Consider the following 25,162-nt stretch of genomic DNA (forward strand, 5'->3'; position numbering starts at 1 on the left):
GTTTAAAGCTGGAACACCAGGACATCAGACTTCAACAAATGGTGCAACCGATTGAACCACAGATGTTTTCTCAACAGAGAGCCTCTGACATAACCCTGGATCTGTTCTCTGGTGAGGAGAAACCACTTGGTGATAGCAGAGGTTTGGAGAGAGAGAGAGAGAGGAGAGAGAGAGAGAGAGAGAGAGAGAGAGAGAGAGAGAGAAGCAGAGCGTTTGTGTCTGTAAGTTGTTGCCCACTTGAGAATGAGAACGTGTACGGCTGTGCAGCGATTGGGACGCCGGTCAGTGTGTGGAAATGTTGTGGACAGTCATCTGGTCAGAGGGATGTTAGAGAGAAGGAAGGTGAGGGGAAAGGAGGAGGGGAGAGGAGGAGGGGGTGAGGGGAAAGGTCAGGGGAGAGGGGTGAGGGGAACGGTGGGGAGCTTGGCTGTGGCTGTTGATTCTTGAAGTGTATTTAAAGTGCAGTGGGAGGGCTGGAGAGAGGGAGAAGGAGGAGGGGGAGGAGGAGGAGGAGGATGAGGGAGGGGGAGGAAGGAGGGGATGAGGAGGAGGGAGATGAGGAGGAGGGGTGGAGGGGGGAGGGAGGAGGGAGGGGAGGGAGGAGGGGGCGGGGGAGGGGCTGGCCTGAGTGCCAGAGCAGGGTGAGTACAGCTCACACACACACTCACTCAGACACTGGAGACAGAAACATCACCTCCATGTGTATATGTACTTTGTGAAACCTTTTCATTTTGGAACTAGACCAATTGATTATCCTTGGTCTAACACTGAGACAGCTTGGATAGACCAACGTTGGAGGAAATTGGAGGACCCTGTGGATAGATTAGACTCTGTGGGAGTAGTGTTGTGGGCATGCAGCCGGACCTCTAGCGCTGTTGCTGAGGCTGGGAGAGTCATCTTGTGACTGAGGGGTTTGAGAAGAGAGGAGAGGACCAATGCTTTTCATAGAGGTAAGAGTTGTGCCTCGGGCTCCTTCAGATGCAACAGAGAGCAATTCATACTTTTGGAAAGTGATTTAAAACCATTACAATGTAGAGGGAGTGGAAGCTCTGTGAATGTAGAGTTATAATTACTGGGTAGATTCAGATTTGTTATGGGTAGAGCTAACTGCTGTGAACGGATGAACGATGTGTTGGCAGAGTGAGAATGGTTAGGCTTCGTTCAGAAGTATGTGGAACGGGATGCGTGTGAGTGGTTGTTTGACGTCAACGGAGGGGAGGTGAGACAGATGAGGCTCTATATCGCTGTGTCTCTCTCTCTCCTCCCTGCCCGCTCCCACTGTCAGTGTTGTCAGCTGCCAGTATATGTATCAACAGCGAGGCAGGATGTGTATGTGCAGGTGGTCTCACTCAAACCGTGTTAGTCCCCTGTGCCACCCTATCCCTAGCCCTGACACCTATTTGGCCCTGGAATAACACTCTACATCAAGACAGGTTTTGAGGGACGACCTCTGCCTTTAGAGTCCCCTTTCCAACCATAATGATCTAGCTACATACTACATAGGGTTAGGGTTAGATATACTCCTATCTTTAGGGTTATGGTTAGAGAAACTCCTACATATGTGTGATTATATTAAGATCCTACATCTGTAGGAGTCAGTGACTCTTGTCTGCTTGACTGTTTTCACTATTTGCTCTGATTGTGTTTCTATTGTGTTCTGCCTATATGCAGGGATTCATCATATTCTTCAGTGTAAATCACTACAGCTGTAAATGCTATCTGGTAGTAATAACAAAAACATCTCCGTACACTGTATTTGATATGCCAGGATATTGCCATATGAAATCTGTTATAGGCATTCATTTTTAAACTAATGTAATAATTTGCATTAGATAAATAAAATATTATTTGCAGTCATTACGTAACATAATATTGAACTCAAAACACTAAAGAATAAGCAAAACATTTCAGCATTCACAATAAACTTAAAATGGAGATGACTGTGCAATGAATCTCACACTCATATTTTCTGTTCTCGTAAGTACCAATACTTTATATTTGGAGAACAATTTCATAGTCCTTGTACCTCCTGCCATCTATTGCTTAGGTTACTTGTGCAACCAATGCAAGTAAGCAGCTGTTTGACTGGTGTCGTCCGTCTTCTGACCGGGTGTTCCGTTCAAGGATTCAGACGGTGTCAGTGTCCTGCTAGTTTGTGTTGTTGTAGATGTTTTTCCCCTCTTACGTTTTCTGTCGCTTTTTTTTACCACCAAGCATTTCTGCGTGGAGGTCATCTTAGCCCAGAGACTGTATACATTTAAACTGCCATGTTATGTTATGATCAGGTAATTATTTTACTACAAAGCCTGACCTTCAGATGTTTCCCAAATGGCACCCTATTCCCATAGGGCTCTGGTCAAAAGTAGTGCACTATATAGGGTGCCATTTGAGATGCTACCCTTCATATGTTTATTTTATTGAAACTTTATTTAACTAGGCAAGTCAGTTAAGAACAAATTATTATTTACAGCCTACCAATGCTGGGCCAAATTGTGCACTGCCCTATGGGACTCCCAATCACTGCCAGTTGTGATACAGCCTGGAATCAAACCAGGGTCTGTAGTGTCTCTAGCACTGAGATGCAGTGCCTCAGACCACTGCGCCACTCAGAGGCCTTTAGTATGTGTCAGTATAGGAACAACAGGGCCATACCCTCCAGCTGGAGTGTGTTTACATAGTGTCGATGTTGGGACTTTTTAAATGCCTTTTTCAAAAACAAAAAAAGAAATGTCTTTCCCTCCGGTCGTCTCTCTTTGGCTTGGGTTTAAAGGAGCAGAGCAGGGTAGTAAGTTAGACGTTTTGTTTTTGATGAAGACACATTGTGTTATTGCCAACGGGTGACAAGGTGTAATGGGACTACCTGTGTATGTTGGCTCAGGAATCTGCTGGGGCTTTTTCCTGACTTTCCTTACTTGACTTTCTAAAAGCAGAGGTTGGGGTAAAGAGGATGGGGGATGGTGGGGTTAGGAATAAATTCACAGGAGAATTTCTTAGATTCTTTCACAGGGAAATCTTCTCTTGGTGTGGTCAGAACTGGGCTACACAAAATGTGTTATTTTTATCCCTTGTAATTAAATGTTTGGAGGACAACATATTTCACGTCTAGACGCTGTGCTAGCAGGCTATTCCCAGAAATCCATCACAGTTTTCTCTTGAGGACATGACCTAGACAATTATTGTAATGACAAGCCTTTAGCAAATGGCTCTCTATCTGTCCGTCCATCTCGTGACTCGGTTGCTTGGCCGTTGGATAATGTCTCAAGGGTACTTAGGGAAAGTGTTTTACCTCACGCAAGGAAAGGCATTGAGCACCTACTGTAGCAAGAAAGGGCATCTAAAATTGGGCTACTTTTTAGTGGATTGGGCAGGATATTGGCTCTGATTGAGCGGGAAAGAGTCAATAGAATCTGGCAACCATAGAAATCCATATAAAACATACAGTTATTGAATTATAGAACATATTGGGGTGGCAGGTTGCCTAGTGGTTAGAGCATTGGACCAGTAACCAAAAAGTTGCTGGATTGAATCCCTGAGGTGACAAGGTAAAATCTGTCGTTCTGCCCCTGAACAAGGCAGTTAACCCACTGTTCCCCGGTAGGCTGTCATTGTAAATAAGAATGTGTTCTTAACTGACTGGCCTAATTAAATATATATATATCTGTGCTGTCAACACTGAGTACTAATAATACCACAGAGACCTCAGGTTGTGTTAGATTAGAAGAACTAATGAGGGATATCTTTATCTGGTCCTACTTGGTAAAAACGCTGGCATAGCCACTAGGTTGTGTTCTGTGGGTGAAATGAGCACAGTTCCAGTTTTACAGCTTGAGCTTTTAGAACCCTTTTTGCATTTGTTGGTTAGAAGCTGCAGGGCTTGTTGTAACTGTATTCAATTTCAAACAAACTTTCCCCATTCATTTCTCCACAGTGATGTTGACTGGCTGAGTCAGAATGAGCATCTCTGTTTGAATGGGCTTTAGACTGGGATTAACTAATGTGAAGGCATTTAAATTACATCTCAGAATACATTAGTTGACATTAGTTTAGAGGATTTGATTTTGTGTAAATATTTTCCACAACTAGCAGGTTATTGACATGTTTTTGTTAAACTTCAAAATAAAAGAAATGAGACAGAAAGGTATTAGGCCTACATACTCAGACTCTCGGGACATTTGGTCTCTCTTGTGACAGTCCTTGTGAAGTACCTAATCTTTTAGAAGAAGGTCCCTGCTTGTGACTCAAGAGTGAACTTCCATTAAGTTTAGAGGGCGTCTGTGAAATTCAAACTTTCTCCCCAAACAAGGGTGCTTTTCTCAGGCTATTCTGGTCTTCATTTGCACGTCAAAGGAGCTCAAACAAAACAGAAGTGGGGTTTTTAACACCTCTAAGGCTTAAACCACGTTATCTGACAGCGACATAGTGTACATCCCAAATGGCACCCTATTCCCTATTTAGTGCACTACTTTTGACCAGGGCACATAGAGCCCCTTAGAGCTCTGATCAAAAGTAGTGCACTATATAGGGAATAGGGTGGCATTTGCGATGCAGATGGAGAGAGGGCTCTGAAGTAGGTGAACAGAGATAAGAGAGAAGAGAGTCTGAAGTGATAAACGTCTCTTGCTGTAAACCGCCACCTCCTTCTTATCAGGTCCTTTAAAATGCCTGCTTTGAAAGGTACCTAAAATGGCTGAGATTTTGTGAAAGAGTGATGTGTGCCTTAGACAATCACAGACACAAAGCCGTGTCATATAAGGAGATATCATGTCCTCGTACACGTGTACTGTGGTGTCGCCATGGACACAAGCCCCCTGTCTCCAATACAACCTCAACCTATGACCCAGCAGTGTTTCACTGTGACCAGTACAACAGGTCTCTGAATGTACTGCTCTGTGTCAGTCCCACAAGCCCCCTGTCCCCAATACAACCTCAACCTATGACCCAGCAGTGTTTCACTGTGACCAGTACAACAGGTCTCTGAATGTACTGCTCTGTGTCAGTCCCACAAGCCCCCTGTCCCCAATACAACCTCAACCTATGAACCAGCAGTGTTTCACTGTGACCAGTACAACAGGTCTCTGAATGTACCGCTCTGTGTCAGTCCCACAAGCCCCCTGTCCCCAATACAACCTCAACCTATGACCCAGCAGTGTTTCACTGTGACCAGTACAACAGGTCTCTGAATGTACTGCTCTGTGTCAGTCCCACAAGCCTCCTGTCCTTGAACAACCTGTAAACCACAGACCTAGTATAGGTATTAAATACTCAGCATTTTTTACACATGTACAGCTTTGGATGTGCCCGGTACAAAAGGTCTCTGATGTACAGTTCAGTGTCATGTGATGTTAGGGGATTTAATCAGGATTATAAAAGCAGATTCATTTAACAGTCAGGCTGTACTCCACTAACCTATCTAATATACTGCACAGGCTTAACTCTACAGTAAGGGCTGTGAGCATCCATCCAGCACACTGTTAAACCCTACTGACCCTACATTCAGGCCAGCAGTGTTGCTGAGTTGTAGGTATATGATCTGGTACAGTGGTACTTCATGTAGGGATTCAACTCTAGGATTATATTGGCACACTACATGATATAGGCACACTACAACCTGTCATCTACTGTAACTACAACCTGTCATCTACTGTAACTACAATCTGTCATCTACTGTAACTACAACCTGTCATCTACTGTAACTACAATCTGTCATCTACTGTAACTACAACCTGTCATCTACTGTAACTACAACCTGCCATCTACTGTAACTACAGTCTGTCATCTACTGTAACTACAACCTGTCATCCACTGTAACTACAACCTGTCATCTACTGTAACTCACAACCTGTCATCTACTGTAACTACAACCTGCCATCTACTGTAACTACAATCTGTCATCTACTGTAACTACAACCTGTCATCTACTGTAACTACAACCTGTCATCTACTGTAACTACAATCTGTCATCTACTGTAACTACAACCTGTCATCTACTGTAACTACAATCTGTCATCTACTGTAACTACAACCTGTCATCTACTGTAACTACAACCTGTCATCTACTGTAACTACAATCTGTCATCTACTGTAACTACAATCTGTCATCTACTGTAACTACAACCTGTCATCTACTGTAACTACAACCTGTCATCTACTGTAACTACAACCTGTCATCTACTGTAACTACAACCTGTCATCTACTGTAACTACAATCTGTCATCTACTGTAACTACAATCTGTCATCTACTGTAACTACAACCTGTCATCTACTGTAACTACAACCTGTCATCTACTGTAACTACAATCTGCCATTCAGATACTGATGTTTCTTTATTTAACCTTTATTTAACTAGGCAAGTCAGTTAAGAACAAATTCTTATTTACAATGACAGCCTACCAGGGAACTGTGGGTTAACTTCCTTGTTCATGGGCAGAACAACAGATTTTTACCTTGTCAGCTCGGGGATTCGATCCAGCAACCTTTCAGTTACTGGCCCAATGCTCTAACCACTAGGATCTAGGCTACCTGCCGCTCTGTTTCTATACGAGAGCAGACCAGTGTTTACAAAGTGTTTTCAGGAAAGCAGAAACAGACAACAACGTTTGATATAGAGATGTCTCTCCCGATATATAAAGCCTGAAGAACCACTGACTGAATGAGGAATTATTATAAACATTGAATTTGGGGACATTTGATAACACTTTCTCTCCTTTTGTGTCTCCCTCGGGCAGCGCCCGCGTGTGATGAACCTGGAGCGGCCTGTGGGTGTGGGTGTCCGGGGCCTGGATATGGAGCAGCGGACGGGGGGGAAGCTGGGGAAACTGACCCTGGGCTTCCAGAGGAGCTCTACGTCAGACGATGACTCAGGTTGTGCCCTGGAGGAATACGCCTGGGTACCGCCTGGACTCAGACCTGAACAGGTGAGCAGCACGGCATCATCTTCATCATCATCATCATCATCATCATATCCTCATTTGTCTGTTGAATAGTCAACCACAAGCTTTCTCCAGTAACTACGGTCACTAACAACGACCACCTCAATGGCATCACATAAAATCAGTAAATGAATGCATGTGTATATGTGTTTGGTGCCTGCTAAATCAAGATGACAATCAACAGCATCATCACCTTCAGTCAAATTAGATGGACATACATGACTGTAAATATAACGTGATGGAGATACATGACTGTAAATATAACATGATGGAGATACATGACTGTAAATATAACATGATGGAGATACATGACTGTAAATATAACGTGATGGAGATACATGACTGTAAATATAACGTGATGGAGATACATGACTGTAAATATAACATGATGGAGATACATGACTGAAATATAACATGATGGAGATACATGACTGTAAATATAACATGATGGAGATACATGACTGTAAATATAACATGATGGAGATACATGACTGTAAATATAACATGATGGAGATACATGACTGTAAATATAACATGATGGAGATACATGACTGTAAATATAACATGATGGAGATACATGACTGTAACTATAACATGATGGAGATACATGACTGTAAATATAACATGATGGAGATACATGACTGTAACATGATGGAGATACATGATTGTAAATATAACATGATGGAGATACATGACTGTAACATGATGGAGATACATGACTGTAACTATAACATGATGGAGATACATGACTGTAACTATAACATGATGGAGATACATGACTGTAACATGATGGAGATACATGACTGTAAATATAACATGATGGAGATACATGACTGTAAATATAACATGATGGAGATACATGACTGTAACATGATGGAGATACATGACTGTAAATATAACATGATGGAGATACATGACTGTAACTTTTAACATGATGGAGATACATGACTGTAAATATAACATGATGGAGATACATGACTGTAACATGATGGAGATACATGACTGTAAATATAACATGATGGAGTTACATGACTGTAAATATAACATGATGGAGATACATGACTGTAAATATAACGTGATGGAGAAACATGACTGTAAATATAACATGATGGAGATACATGACTGTAACATGACGGAGATACATGACTGTAAATATAACATGATGGAGATACATGACTGTAAATATAACATGATGGAGATACATGACTGTAACATGATGGAGATACATGACTGTAAATATAACATGATGGAGATACATGACTGTAACTTTAACATGATGGAGATACATGACTGTAAATATAACATGATGGAGATACATGACTGTAACATGACGGAGATACATGACTGTAAATATAACATGATGGAGATACATGACTGTAAATATAACATGATGGAGATACATGACTGTAACATGATGGAGATACATGACTGTAAATATAACATGATGGAGTTACATGACTGTAAATATAACATGATGGAGATACATGACTGTAAATATAACGTGATGGAGATACATGACTGTAAATATAACATGATGGAGATACATGACTGTAACATGATGGAGATACATGACTGTAAATATAACATGATGGAGATACATGACTGTAAATATAACATGATGGAGATACATGACTGTAACTATAACATGATGGAGATACATGACTGTAAATATAACGTGATGGAGATACATGACTGTAAATATAACATGATGGAGATACATGACTGTAAATATAACGTGATGGAGATACATGACTGTAACTTTAACATGATGGAGATACATGACTGTAACTATAACATGATGGAGATACATGACTGTAAATATAACATGATGGAGATACATGACTGTAACATGATGGAGATACATGACTGTAAATATAACATGATGGAGATACATGACTGTAAATATAACATGATGGAGATACATGACTGTAACTATAACATGATGGAGATACATGACTGTAAATATAACATGATGAGATACATGACTGTAAATATAACATGATGGAGATACATGACTGTAAATAACGTGATGGAGATACATGACTGTAACTATAACATGATGGAGATACATGACTGTAAATATAACGTGATGGAGATACATGACTGTAAATATAACATGATGGAGATACATGACTGTAAATATAACGTGATGGAGATACATGACTGTAACTATAACATGATGGAGATACATGACTGTAAATATAACATGATGGAGATACATGACTGTAAATATAACGTGATGGAGATACATGACTGTAAATATAACGTGATGGAGATACATGACTGTAAATATAACATGATGGAGATACATGACTGTAAATATAACATGATGGAGATACATGACTGTAAATATAACATGATGGAGATACATGACTGTAACTATAACATGATGGAGATACATGACTGTAACATGATGGAGATACATGACTGTAAATATAACATGATGGAGATACATGACTGTAACATGATGGAGATACATGACTGTAAATATAACATGATGGAGATACATGACTGTAACTATAACATGATGGAGATACATGACTGTAACATGATGGAGATACATGATTGTAAATATAACATGATGGAGATACATGACTGTAAATATAACATGATGGAGATACATGACTGTAACTATAACATGATGGAGATACATGACTGTAAATATAACATGATGGAGATACATGACTGTAAATATAACATGATGGAGATACATGACTGTAACATGATGGAGATACATGACTGTAAATATAACATGATGGAGATACATGACTGTAACTATAACATGATGGAGATACATGACTGTAACATGATGGAGATACATGACTGTAAATATAACATGATGGAGATACATGACTGTAAATATAACATGATGGAGATACATGACTGTAACTATAACATGATGGAGATACATGACTGTAAATATAACATGATGGACAATAGACAATACTGTATTGTCATCCATTGGGTTGAGTTGGATGGGTCCAGAGTTTTGGCTCGAGGTGGAAACAGAACATCTGGTAGGGCTGGTGTGACACTGGGATAGGCATCACACACACACACACACACACACACACACACACACACACACACACACACACACACACACACACACACACACACACACACACACACACACACACACACACACACACACACACACACACACACACACACACACACACACTTAAAGCCAAGTGACAGGATGTTGCCATCTTCCTGAGGTGAGGTTGAGATGCAGCGTTGAGTGTAGAACACAAGGGGCCAGTTCACCAAACCTCTGGACCTGGAACAGTTCATGACTCTCCTCCTGGGGAGAGGTAGCGGGAAGCTGTTCGTGACAGATCACATCACAGTGACCATTGGTTGTAACCCATATCTGAATGTCACAAAACACAGCAGGCAAACTGAATGTCCATCCACATAGATAGGCTAATAGTAGACCCCGACCTGCAGGAGGAATCAATCCACTCCTAATGTTAACTGTTGCAGATCAGGAGGAATCAATCCACTCCTAATGTTAACTGTTGCAGATCAGGAGGAATCAATCCACTCCTAATGTTAACTGTTGCAGATCAGGAGGAATCAATCCACTCCTAATGTTAACTGTTGCAGATCAGGAGGAATCAATCCACTCCTAATGTTAACTGTTGCAGATCAGGAGGAATCAATCCACTCCTAATGTTAACTGTTGCAGATCAGGAGGAATCAATCCACTCCTAATGTTAACTGTTGCAGATCAGGAGGAATCAATCCACTCCTAATGTTAACTGTTGCAGATCAGGAGGAATGCTGACATAAAAGGGCTTTATAAATCCATTTGATTTGATTTGTAAATCCCCTTGGTGGTGAGATGTAGAGTCACATTATTTGATTTGATTTGTAAATCCCCTTGGTGGTGAGATGTAGAGTCACATTATTTGATTTGATTTGTAAATCCCTTGGTGGTGAGATGTAGAGTCACATCATTTGATTTGATTTGTAAATCCCTTGGTGGTGAGATGTAGAGTCACATTATTTGATTTGATTTGTAAATCCCCTTGGTGGTGAGATGTAGAGTCACATTATTTGATTTGATTTGTAAATCCCCTTGGTGGTGAGATGTAGAGTCACATTATTTGATTTGATTTGTAAATCCCCTTGGTGGTGAGATGTAGAGTCACATTATTTGATTTGATTTGTAAATCCCTTGGTGGTGAGATGTAGAGTCACATTATTTGATTTGATTTGTAAATCCCTTGGTGGTGAGATGTAGAGTCACATTATTTGATTTGATTTGTAAATCCCTTGGTGGTGAGATGTAGAGTCACATTATTTGTCAGTTTCACAAACTGTGGACGTTACAGCACACAGAGAATAGCAGCAATAGGACTTTTCTCCAAACCTACTGAGTCTCCTGACAGATTTTATATCTCTCTCTGCCCCGATATTCTAACAACCCCTCACAGGCATAGAATTCCTGTGACACACACAGAACCACCCCTCCCACACCACCACACACACACACACACACACACACACACACACACACACACACACACACACACACACACACACACACACACACAGAACCCCCCTCAACACGCACACACTGCCTTCCACTGAGATCAGACTGAACACAGAAGTGAAGCCATCCGAGACAAATCCTCAAACAAGCTGCAGCCAGACTTCAGGCTTTAATGTTTAATGTCTGGAGTCTATAAATACAGACGTACTGACATGCCATTCGCCCCTCCCTGCAGAGTGCCTGTGATCTCCTGGAAATGTCCGTCTGGAGGAGTCGGGAGAAAGTAGGATAGAGTCAACACTGATCTATATGAATTAAGACAAATAATAATCATGGTAATACAGGTCATCATGTCAATGTTTTTCAGTGTTTTCCAAAAATGACAGTTCTGTTTCAGAGTGAGTCAGTCTAGGGCTAGGCTATACATCCCATGGTTTACAGTTCTGTTTCAGAGTGAGTGAGTCTAGGGCTAGGCTATACATCCCATGGTTTACAGTTCTGTTTCAGAGTGAGTGAGTCTAGGGCTAGGCTATACATCCCATGGTTTACAGTTCTGTTTCAGAGTGAGTCAGTCTAGGGCTAGGCTATACATCCCATGGTTTACAGTTCTGTTTCAGAGTGAGTCAGTCTAGGGCTAGGCTATACATCCCATGGTTTACAGTTCTGTTTCAGAGTGAGTGAGTCTAGGGCTAGGCTATACATCCCATGGTTTACAGTTCTGTTTCAGAGTGAGTCAGTCTAGGGCTAGGCTATACATCCCATGGTTTACAGTTCTGTTTCAGAGTGAGTGAGTCTAGGGCTAGGCTATACATCCCATGGTTTACAGTTCTGTTTCAGAGTGAGTGAGTCTAGGGCTAGGTTATACACCCCATGGTTTACAGTTCTGTTTCAGAGTGAGTCAGTCTAGGGCTAGGCTATACATCCCATGGTTTACAGTTCTGTTTCAGAGTGAGTCAGTCTAGGGCTAGGCTATACATCCCATGGTTTACAGTTCTGTTTCAGAGTGAGTGAGTCTAGGGCTAGGCTATACATCCCATGGTTTACAGTTCTGTTTCAGAGTGAGTCAGTCTAGGGCTAGGCTATACATCCCATGGTTTACAGTTCTGTTTCAGAGTGAGTCAGTCTAGGGCTAGGCTATACATCCCATGGTTTACAGTTCTGTTTCAGAGTGAGTGAGTCTAGGGCTAGGTTATACATCCCATGGTTTACAGTTCTGTTTCAGAGTGAGTCAGTCTAGGGCTAGGCTATACATCCCATGGTTTACAGTTCTGTTTCAGAGTGAGTCAGTCTAGGGCTAGGCTATACATCCCATGGTTTACAGTTCTGTTTCAGAGTGAGTCAGTCTAGGGCTAGGCTATACATCCCATGGTTTACAGTTCTGTTTCAGAGTGAGTCAGTCTAGGGCTAGGCTATACATCCCATGGTTTACAGTTCTGTTTCAGAGTGAGTCAGTCTAGGGCTAGGCTATACATCCCATGGTTTACAGTTCTGTTTCAGAGTGAGTGAGTCTAGGGCTAGGCTATACATCCCATGGTTTACAGTTCTGTTTCAGAGTGAGTGAGTCTAGGGCTAGGCTATACATCCCATGGTTTACAGTTCTGTTTCAGAGTGAGTGAGTCTAGGGCTAGGCTATACATCCCATGGTTTACAGTTCTGTTTCAGAGTGAGTGAGTCTAGGGCTAGGCTATACATCCCATGGTTTACAGTTCTGTTTCAGAGTGAGTCAGTCTAGGGCTAGGCTATACATCCCATGGTTTACAGTTCTGTTTCAGAGTGAGTGAGTCTAGGGCTAGGCTATACATCCCATGGTTTACAGTTCTGTTTCAGAGTGAGTGAGTCTAGGGCTAGGCTATACATCCCATGGTTTACAGTTCTGTTTCAGAGTGAGTCAGTCTAGGGCTAGGCTATACATCCCATGGTTTACAGTTCTGTTTCAGAGTGAGTGAGTCTAGGGCTAGGCTATACATCCCATGGTTTACAGTTCTGTTTCAGAGTGAGTCAGTCTAGGGCTAGGCTATACATCCCATGGTTTACAGTTCTGTTTCAGAGTGAGTGAGTCTAGGGCTAGGCTATACATCCCATGGTTTACAGTTCTGTTTCAGAGTGAGTGAGTCTAGGGCTAGGCTATACATCCCATGGTTTACAGTTCTGTTTCAGAGTGAGTGAGTCTAGGGCTAGGCTATACATCCCATGGTTTACAGTTCTGTTTCAGAGTGAGTCAGTCTAGGGCTAGGCTATACATCCCATGGTTTACAGTTCTGTTTCAGAGTGAGTGAGTCTAGGGCTAGGCTATACATCCCATGGTTTACAGTTCTGTTTCAGAGTGAGTGAGTCTAGGGCTAGGCTATACATCCCATGGTTTACAGTTCTGTTTCAGAGTGAGTGAGTCTAGGGCTAGGCTATACATCCCATGGTTTACAGTTCTGTTTCAGAGTGAGTGAGTCTAGGGCTAGGCTATACATCCCATGGTTTAGGGGTTCATAGTTCTATTTTTGGGTACTACCGTCATATTACCCCATGTTTTTGCTGGAATGTTGTTGAAATATATTTGTCTCAGTTGCTTCCTTCTATTTTCTCTGACTGTTAAAACCAGTCTACTATTAAGTCCCAATGTGGCATAAACTATACACTCTTACAAAAAAGGTTCCAAAACGGTTCTAGAGCTGTCCCCATAGGGAGAACCCTTTTTGGTTCCAGGTAAGTTCCATCCTTTGAAGAACCTTTTTCAGTTCCCGGTATAACCTTTTTGAGTTCCATGTAGAAGAGGGTTCTACATGGAACTCAAAAGGGTTCTACCTGGAACCAAAAAGAGTTCTTCAAAGGATCATCCTACGGGGACAGCCGAAGAAACCAAGGTGCTGTCTAGAACCTAAAAGGGTTCTAAGAGTGTACAAGCTATTATAAATATATGTTCACATCCTGTTTCAGTTAGTGCACTAACATGCAAACTCAGCAGATCGTTACTGTGGCCTGTTAGCCTGTGGGGCTAGAGTGGTTGAGAGTGTTTTATGCCTCCTTCCTAGTGATACTGACTGTGTGGCCGTAGCATCATTAAGACTGGCTGCTTTCTTTACAGTTCAGCTCTGACTGCAAACAGGTCTGGCCTCTGACTCCAGGCTATGTGGCACTTTCCCAAAGCTCTCTCTCTCTTTCCCAAAAGCTCTTCTCTCTCTCTCTCTCTCTCTCTCTCTCTCTCTCTTCTATCTCTCCCCCACCCTCTCATTAACCATGAGCACACATGGAAGTAATGAAGGTCTGAAATCAACAGGAGGCCTCCCAAGCCAAATACCTTGTTTTTGTAACCTTACTCCCCCACCCAGTCCCCCTTGTTTCCCAGCCCTTCACTCTCTACACCTCTAGAATGTGTGGAGGCCTCATAGATAGTCATGAACTCATGGTGGAGAGATGGAAACATTAATCAAGAACATGTAGTTGGTTGGTGGGATAACTATTGTAAAAATGGTCAATCAGTCAACAGAAGCACCAGTCTTGTATGAACTGTGACCTGAGTGATTTTCCACTGACTGACTGTGACTGACTGACTGACCCTGGCCATTGTTGGCATATCATGGTGGATCTGTCCCGAACAAAGCTCTTTAAGCAGCTGGGATTGTGCTCTTGTCATGGAGCCCAGTGGGGTATTTATGATGCAGGGCAGTACAGATCCTGGAGGTATGCCTGGCCTTTTTAGGGTGAGCATCACCCTCCAACTGAACTACTAAACCATTAAGACCAACCAGGAACCTGTGTGATTGAAGGTGGATTTGCAGAATGACAGAACTAAGACTGTTTTAACCATTCCTCCCATCCCTCTGTCCCTGCGTTCCCAGGTACAGCAGTATTTCTCCTGTCTTCCAGAGGACAAGGTCCCCTACGTCAACAGTCCTGGAGAGAAACACAGGATCAGACAGCTGCTCTACCAGCTGCCGCCTCATGACAATGAGGTAAGAACTGAACCCAGGACAGAGAGTTAATCTACTGGGTCTGCTCTACCAGCTGTCCCCTCATGACAATGAGGTAAGAACTGAACCCAGGACAGAGAGTTAATCTACTGGGTCTGCTCTACCAGCTGTCCCCTCATGACAATGAGGTAAGAACTGAACCCAGGACAGAGAGTTAATCTACTGGGTCTGAACCCTCATGACAATGAGGTAAGAACTGAACCCAGGACAGAGAGTTAATCTACTGGGTCTGCTCTACCAGCTGCCCCCTCATGACAATGAGGTAAGAACTGAACCCAGGACAGAGAGTTAATCTACTGGGTCTGTATTCAAATAGTCATGGTTAACCCAGAACTCAGCTGCTCGATTAGGTTCTGGGTCCATACGTGTTAAGAGAAGGAATTAAGAGATGCTAGAACGAGGAACGGAACCGGAACGAGGAGCTTGACCCTCTCTCTGTGCAAGTTCACGGGCTGAATGTCCCCTCCCCTTCCAAATTCGAAAGATGCTAACACCTGGAAAATGGTGATTTGTGTGAATCACCTGCGAAACACCTACTGCTGCTGGTTATCCCACAGATCACATTCCAATTCCAACAGATGCTACGGTACCACTTCAATTTACATACATCTGTCCATGAGAGATTAGTATTCACAAACCTGATCCTAGACACTCTTTGTGAATACAGGCCCTGGTCCCAGATCTGAATGTGCTTCACCCAGACAGTGATAGTCAGCGGAGATGACTTTAACCACACAGATCTGGGATCAGGCCAGGTTAATGCTGACTAAAGAATGTCACCTCGTCACAGTGGAGGTATTCTAGTAAAGACAAACCACTCACATCGCCCACTACAATCGCCATAGTAACATATGGTGCATTACTGCATTTAAACACAACCGGATCCTTGTTCTGTCTTTCTAGATTGTAAACCAGCACTCCTTGGACCACATTGTAACCCACCCCTTTAGTCAGCACAGTTTACACTGGGAGATCTGCCCAGGGGCTATGTGGGGCTATCACAGAGGGCTCTGCTCCAGTCCTGTAGGTGGGCAGGAGTTTGTTCCATGGAACAATAAAGCGTCTGACTGAGTGACTTTATGATGTTTGCTGCCAGGCTCAGAGCAGAGCGGCATTCTGCATCAGGGGAGAAGGGGAGATTCCAGGCATAGCTGTGGTTTACAAGGCCTCCTTAAAGTAGGGCACACACACAGCCACACGGGCGCGGGAGCACACACGCACACACACACACACACACACACACACACACACACACACACACACACACACACACACACACACACACACACACACACACACACACACACACACACACACACACACACACACACACACACACACACACACACACACACACCGGAGAACGTTTAGAGAGCGACGCTCCGAGGGATCTCGTTGTGTACCAGCGTTGTTTGCTGTTGTTAGGGAACCACAAGGCCCATTGTTGGTTGTTAGTCTTCCGCTCGTTTTTATTTATCTGTGTGGTAATTGTCTGCTCTAAACATCAGGCTTGATGTGTGTACATTCATGCCATCCTTGGGGTGAGCCTCGAGGGGAACAACATGTGTTCTTCCATAACATAACCATAAAATACATCTGTGGTGGAAGCAGTGAGGGTTTTCAATGTGAAGGTTTTATCTGTTGGATAAAAACTGAGTTGGTGTTTTCTCTCTCTCTCTCTCTCTCTCTCTCTCTCTCTCCTCTCTCTCTCTCTCTCTCTCTCTCTCTCTCTCTCTCTCTCTCTCTCTCTCTCTCTCTCTCTCTCTCTCTCTCTCTCCTCTCTCTCTCTCTCTCTCTCTCTCTCTCTCTCCTCCCCCCTCCCTCCCTCCTCTTCCCCCTGCCAGGTGCGGTATTGCCACTCTCTCAGTGAGGAGGAGAAGAGGGAGCTCCACATGTTCAGTGTCCAGAGAAAGAGAGGCTCTGGGGAGAGGAACCCCCAGGATGCTCCCTCGAGCCCTGCAACACACCCTCTGTGAACATGTACGTTCACATACACACACACACACGTTCGCACACATGCGCACCCACCCACACTGCGAGAACAAACTGTATTGCTATCTTATAAAACATTTCGATACAAGTCTGGGGAGCGAGTAATAAAATCTCTCCCAAATTACGTTAAAACCAGTAAATATGTCTCTCCCTTCCTCATTACATGTCAATCCCATAAAGAGCTGCTTCTCCCTCCTGAAGCTCTTCCTGCTAGGCAGAGCAGCAATCCCATAAAGAGCTGCTTCTCCCTCCTGAAGCTCTTCCTGCTAGGCAGAGCAGCAATCCCATAAAGAGCTGCTTCTCCCTCCTGAAGCTCTTCCTGCTAGGCAGAGCAGCAATCCCATAAAGAGCTGCTTCTCCCCTCCTGAAGCTCTTCCTGCTAGGCAGAGCAGCAATCCTATAAAGAGCTGCTTCTCCCTCCTGAAGCTCTTCCTGCTAGGCAGAGCAGCAATCCTATAAAGAGCTGCTTCTCCCTCCTGAAGCTCTCCCTGCTAGGCAGAGCAGGAAACGACAACAAGCTAACGACACTGGGCAATACGCTAGTTGTTTATTTAAAGACTTACCGACCCCCTTTGGCCTCGCTCTGTTCTATTCTAAATGTGCGTCCCAAATGGCATCCTATTCACTACATAGTGTACTACTTTTGACCAGGGCCCAGAGGAAGTAGTGCACAATGTAGGGAATAGGGTGCCATTTGGGACGAAGCCTAAAGCGCCAGTGATAATGTGAGGATTTAATCAAGGGCAGAGTCTGTCTCATTAACAACTAACCCACTCAGAGGGAGCAGAGAGGAGGAAGTGTGGACATTAGGAGCTCATGCTCAACCCGAGCGTGGAAGTTATTCCAGCAAAATCAATGGGCCCAATTTCCTGCAGTCAAAAATAAATGTTAACAGGGTGTTGCGTTCATTTCAACTGTACCACTGGTCAGTAGGCAGCAATTAACCCAGTGCTCTACAGACTACAATAAACACTCTCTCTTTCTCGCTCTCTCTCTCTCTCTCTCTTTCTCTTTCTCTCTCTCTCTCTTTCTCTCTCTCTCTCTCTCTCTCAATTCAATTCAAAGGGCTTTTTTGGCATGGGAAACACATGTTTATATTGCCAAAGCTTGTGAATAGAATTGATTACAGTTTGGCTTGTTGAAAGCCTTCAAATCCTGTTTAAAAAGACTTAGTGATGTACAATAGATTTTGTTCCAGCTTGTGAAATGTAATAGTCATAGTTTGGCATGTTAAAGGGCCTTAAAAATGGATTTAAAAGGCACATACCACAAGTCCTTTCTGATCACTGTGGACTAGTGACCACATCCTATTAGACTAGTGACCACATCCTATTAGACTAGTGACCACATCCTATTAGACTAGTGACCACATCCTATTAGACTAGTGACCACATCCTATTAGACTAGTGACCACATCCTATTAGACTAGTGACCACATCCTATTAGACTAGTGACCACATCCTATTAGACTAGTGACCACATTCTATTAGACTAGTGACCACATCCTATTAGACTAGTGACCACATTCTATGAGACTAGTGACCACATCCTATTAGACTAGTGACCACATCCTATTAGACTAGTGACCACATCCTATTAGACTAGTGACCACATTCTATTAGACTAGTGACCACATCCTATTAGACTAGTGACCACATCCTATTAGACTAGTGACCACATTCTATGAGACTAGTGACCACATCCTATTAGACTAGTGACCACATCCTATTAGACTAGTGACCACATCCTATTAGACTAGTGACCACATCCTATGAGACTAGTGACCACATCCTATTAGACTAGTGACCACATCCTATTAGACTAGTGACCACATCCTATTAGACTAGTGACCACATCCTATTAAACTAGTGATCACATCCTATTAGACTAGTGACCACATCCTATGAGACTAGTGACCACATCCTATGAGACTAGTGACCACATCCTATGAGACTAGTGACCACATCCTATTAGACTAGTGACCACATCCTATGAGACTAGTGACCACATCCTATTAGACTAGTGACCACATCCTATGAGACTAGTGACCACATCCTATGAGACTAGTGACCGCATCCTATTAGACTAGTGACCGCATCCTATTAGACTAGTGACCGCATCCTATTAGACTAGTGACAACATCCTATTAGACTAGTGACCACATCCTATTAGACTAGTGACAACATCCTATTAGACTAGTGACCACATCCTATTAGACTAGTGACCACATCCTATTAGACTAGTGACCACATCCTATTAGACTAGTGACCACATCCTATTAGACTAGTGACCACATCCTATGAGACTAGTGACCACATCCTATGAGACTAGTGACTGGCATGTTGTAAAGGCATGGCTGGTTTGAGTGACTGAATACTGGCATGTTGTTATACCACCCGTACAGACAGAGAGACAGAGAGAGAGACATAGACAGAGAGAGAGATAGAAAGAGAGAGAGAGACATAGACATAGACAGAGAGAGACATAGACAGAGCGAGAGATAGAAATAGAGAGAGAGAGAGAGACACAAAGTGGCGTGGCTTTGCCTATAGCTGTAGTTTTGATTGCCGTACCTTCAGGGGACACACGACACCCCGGTTTCCAAGGCCGATGGTGGCTTGGTAATAATGGACAACAGCTGTGAGCGGTGTCCTGTGGCCCTAGTGCTCAGACCTGGGTTCAAATAGTATTTGAGATCATTTCAAATACTTTAGCCTGGCTTGATTGAGCTAGCCTAGCGCAATGGGACCACTGCCCATCTGTCACTCTAGGCTGGTTAAAGCAAGCAATTAAAGTATTTGAAAGACTTGTAATAGTATTTGAACCCAGGTCTGGCAGTGGTTATTTAAAGACTGATGACTGTATGTTCAGACATGCTCTGGTGAGCTGGAGGGATGAGGCTATAGTATAGTGTTTGGTTTTACTTAAACATGTACAGAACAAAACAACACAGACACAAGGACACAAACACCATAACAATTTGCTCATTCCTTGGTGTTTTATGTGGACTGAAACATCACTTGACATGACTCAGGGATCCGTTCTGTTTTGCTGGTAACTTAATTAAGCAATACATTAAGCAACGCGCTTGTTGATATCTTTTGCACGTCACATGGTCCCAGATCAGTTTGTGCTGTCTTGCCAACTCTTAGGATCGTTGTCACATGACTGGCACAGACAGATCTGGGAACAGGCTATGTATACCCTGCTTCTTCAACGATACCCCATCCTTCTCCATATGAACATGATGTGATGTTGTTTCATCCCCAGTGTGGTGAGGGCATCAGTGGAGGAGAGATGGCCATCTTTGCATCGCGGGCGGGTCCGGGGCCGTGCTGGCATCCAGCATGCTTTGCGTGCGCCACGTGTCAGGAGCTGCTGGTAGACCTTATCTACTTCCACCAGGACGGAAAGATCCACTGTGGACGACACCACGCTGAGCTGCTGAAACCACGATGCTCAGCCTGTGATGAGGTGAGATCACTGTGTGTGTGATCAATAACCTGTGATGAGGTGAGATCACTGTGTGTGTGATCAATAACCTGTGATGAGATCACTGTGTGTGTGTGTGTGTGTGTGTGTGTGTGAGATCAATAACCTGTGATGAGGTGAGATCACTGTGTGTGTGTGTGTGTGTGTGTGATCAATAACCTGTGATGAGGTTAACTCATTGCAAACATGAAACATTGAAGTGTTGGCTTGAAACAATGGCAGACTTTTTTTCAACATACAGTACAGTAGTTAGGCTTTAGTCAGTCTGCTCATTAAACACTGGAGATAGACAGTAGCCTACTGAAGCGATGTGACCAATAAGCTTACTGCACAATTAGGAACTGAAGTTGAGTTCATCTTGTGTTTGTCTGTTTCCTAATTATTCTATAAGTAGCAGAGTATTTAAACATGTTTATCCCCCCTCAGATAATTTTTTCTGATGAGTGCACGGAGGCCGAGGGGCGTCACTGGCACATGAAGCACTTTGCCTGTTTCGAGTGTGAGACGGTGCTCGGCGGTCAGCGATACATCATGAAAGATGGCCGCCCCTACTGCTGCGGCTGCTTCGAGTCTCTGTACGCGGAGTACTGTGAAGCCTGCGGGGAGAATATAGGTGAGTCAATATCTCTGGTTCATATGTGGTCAATCTATGCCTGATTACTGGAATAAATAAAGAGTTGTTGACATAATGTGTAGCCTGTTGCTGAAGCCTTTTAGAGATGTCGCTCTACATTCACCACCTCTCCCTCTCTTCCCTCCATTCATCTCTCCCTCCCTTCTTGCCTCCACCAGGAGTGGACCACGCCCAGATGACCTACGAGGGTGTCCACTGGCACGCTACAGACACGTGTTTCTGCTGTGCCCAGTGTAAGAGCTCCCTGCTGGGCTGTCCCTTCCTGCCCAAGCAGGGCCGTATCTACTGCTCCAAGGCCTGCAGCCTGGGAGAGGACGTCTCACGCCTCAGACTCCTCCGACTCGGTCTTCCAGTCCGCCGGCTCTCGTGAATCCCGCCAGAGCCACATGGGTAAGAGTAGCCAGCCGGTGGCTGAACAGTGGAGGCAGTCCCAGCTCTTCAACCCGGTTGCAGTGGCTGACTATAACAAGACTCCTAGTCTATATGGAGATAGAGAGGACAGAGATATGGATATTGTGGGGCAAAAGCTGTCCCACATGGGCATCACTGAGGTGCACACCTGGAGGGACCGAGAGGACGCTCCGGAGGATCCAGAGGAGTGGGCCGAACACGAGGACTACATGACACAGCTCCTGCTGAAGTTCGGGGACCGCGCCGGGGTGTTCCAGACGCAGCCTTCAGAGGAACCCAGTACCAGTAGGTCAGCCGAACCCTGGCTGAAGCCTGAGACTAAACCCGCCTCCACCTCCACCAGTCCCACGAACCAGAGCCACAGTCACCTGCCTGAGATGTACTGGGCCCAGTCCCAGGATGGGCTGGTCAGTAAGAAGCACCTGCCTGAGATGTACTGGGCACAGTCCCAAGACGGGCTTGGGGACTCGGCTTACGGAAGCCACCCGGGCCCTGCTAGTGCCAGAAAGATCCATGATCTGGATCTGGACCAGGGGCTGATGGACCAGAGGGTTAGCGCTGGGGAGCAGGGTTATGGATGCTGGACCCCAGGCAGTGGTGTGAAGACTCTCTGGAGTGTATCACAGACGAGCTGAGGAAGACTGAGCACAGTGTCGGAGACTCCATGGACTCTCTAGCCCTCTCTAACATCACTGGTAAGAGTTAATATCACATGCGCTTCTTTGTTTACTGTAAAACAGTGTTTGGTGAACTTCTGGTGAAAGTAGTCTGGTAAAGGTCGTCGGCGATCAGTTCTTAATTCCAGTGTAATAATGGAGATGTAAATGGAACAGGAAAAGATAGTATAAAAAGCCATGAAACAAAATAGCTACAGTAATTAGATACAGTAAAGAACTCTTGTTTTCCTGCTTCTTTCTCGAGTAACACAACTTTATATTGTCCTGTCCTCCCAGGTGCGTCAGCGGATGGAGACAGTAAGGAGGGTCAGATCCTCTACTCCCTCCACAACCTGCTGGACCCAGAAGATTGTGAGAAGATGAGCATCATGGGCACCCTCAACTCCTCCATGCTCCACCGCAGCGCCAACTCTCTCGATCACCAGGAGGGGGCAGCAGACCAGGAAGAAGAGGAGGTGTTGAGGGGGGTGCAGAGGGTACAGGGGCCGGTGTCTTTGCCCCTCCCACCCCTCCCTCCTAAACAGGAGGTGCCACCACCTCACCTTCAGCTGCCAGTGTTGAGGAGGAGCAGGTCCCAGTCCACACGGCCACCTGGCCAGCAGATGGTCAAGTTCTCTGAGGACACGGTGGATAACGGGTCTTACCAGAACCTGGCGGTGCGTCAGCCTCCTCAGAGTGAGAGGACGCGTCGGAGGGTGTACCACCACGAGGACCCCGAAAGGCCACGCCGGCACCACCACAGCCGCCACCACAACCGCAGAGCCCGCTCGGACAACGCTCTTAACCTGCTGCCTAAGGAACGGGTGCAGAGGCCCTACGAGGGACATGGTCTGAGTTCCCTTCAGGAACACCACGCGGCCCTCTTCAACCAACCTGGCCCTGGTGCTCACAGGCCGCCACCCTATCCCCACACCACTTCGGACTACTCCCTCCAGGCTCGGGGCGACCGGGATCGTGACCGCTTCTTAGGCGGCCTATACGCTGACGAGGAAGACTGGTGCTCCACCTGCTCCTCTTCTTCCTCAGACTCTGAGGAGGAAGGTTACTTCCTGGGGCAGCTCATTCCCCAGCCCAGGGTTACTAGCAGGTATCAATACTACACTGAGGACTTCCCAACACGCGTTACGGCCATGTCGCCCAACGACTCACGGACTAAATCCAGAAAGAAGGGTCACAGAGGAAAGAACTGCATCATTTCATAATCTAGATGTACATTCTCTGTTTTACTTCCAGCAGTAATCATTTGTGGACAGGTGAGACCAGTTCTTTGTAGTTTGACTTGCTGGACAAAACATTGTCCATATTATTGGACTTCTTATTATGGGTCATGTCTAACACTCAAACCATGCCAGGAGACCTAAAAAAAGACATTTTCTTTTCCTTTTATAAAATTCACCAAAAAACACATTTGTTTTTTTTTACAACATTGTATGATGAACCATTGGAAGTATTCCAGCAATACCATTGTGTGCATTAAATGGCAATTAATGCACTATTGTTATTGCTGACAGGGAGAGGAATAGTTAGTAAAGTAGACTTCTAGAGAGAAACCAACATAATTATTTAATAGTACAAAATATGAATGTATATATATTAAGTTAAAATGTTAATACTGGTATTTTTATATCCCCAAGTTTTAACTGAGATTTTTCTGGTTTTGATGTAAACAAAGTTGGCGTAGGGAGGCAGGACAAGCTGTTGTCGTAGTAACAAGCAGAGCTATTTTGCACGCATCACTTGTCAATCAATCAAGGCTTTACAAAAACAAACCAACTGTTGCCAGGATACAAACCATGTGCTTACTCAAATCAAAGTGCCATAATATCTGGTTTCTGGTAGGCTAACAATTAACATGAAGTTGCTCTTAAACCTCTCAACATCAATGTAAAGTGATACCCTGAGTCTTTCCTGTATTCCAATGTTTATTCTCTAACACGCTTGTCCCTCAGGGTGTAAAATACAATGTAAAAGCAACCTGTGGAGATTCATTTACATTAGAGGTCTTCTCCATACATGCCCTTTATACAGCGCAGGTCATTATACCATGAATACTTAACTGTTGTGATGTAAAGAAGCTTTAAATAAATATTCTTACCCAATGTTTCAGAAAATGTTTGTTTCTCGTATATACTAGAATAATTGATTTGATAGCATTTTTGGACAAAGTAAATATTAAAATATACAATGCAAATAACTTGGTGTTCAAGCAGTGCACCTAAACCAAACACTGACCCACAAAGTACCATCGGAGGCACCAAACCTGATATGTGAATGGTAGATACTACATTGTCTACAAACCAATTACATAATAAAAACATCTTTATTATTGTTATACTCAAAAATCATTTAAATCACAAATCAAAGACGAGTCAGTTCCACATACAGAAAGTTGAGTTGAGCATCTGACGTTTAGAAAGTGTTCTTTCTTCTCCCTCTTCCCCCCCCAGAGAAAATTAGCACTGGTGGTGAATACAATAATCTGTCAAAAAACACAAAATGTAAATCACACATAGCAGGCCAGTGCCATACTGGCTGAAGTAGGTCATAGTCAGATTAACAC

At 44.0% G+C, this 25,162-nt stretch overlaps 1 pseudogene; it reads left to right on the forward strand.

Annotated features, from left to right (window-relative positions):
- The first annotated feature begins 646 nt into the window (after positions 1 to 646).
- On the forward strand, positions 647 to 24,701 carry LOC123731902 (prickle-like protein 1; annotated as a pseudogene).
- The last annotated feature ends 461 nt before the right edge of the window (positions 24,702 to 25,162 follow it).

Source organism: Salmo salar, unplaced genomic scaffold, assembly GCF_905237065.1.
Source record: "Salmo salar unplaced genomic scaffold, Ssal_v3.1, whole genome shotgun sequence".
Taxonomy (NCBI): domain Eukaryota; kingdom Metazoa; phylum Chordata; class Actinopteri; order Salmoniformes; family Salmonidae; genus Salmo; species Salmo salar.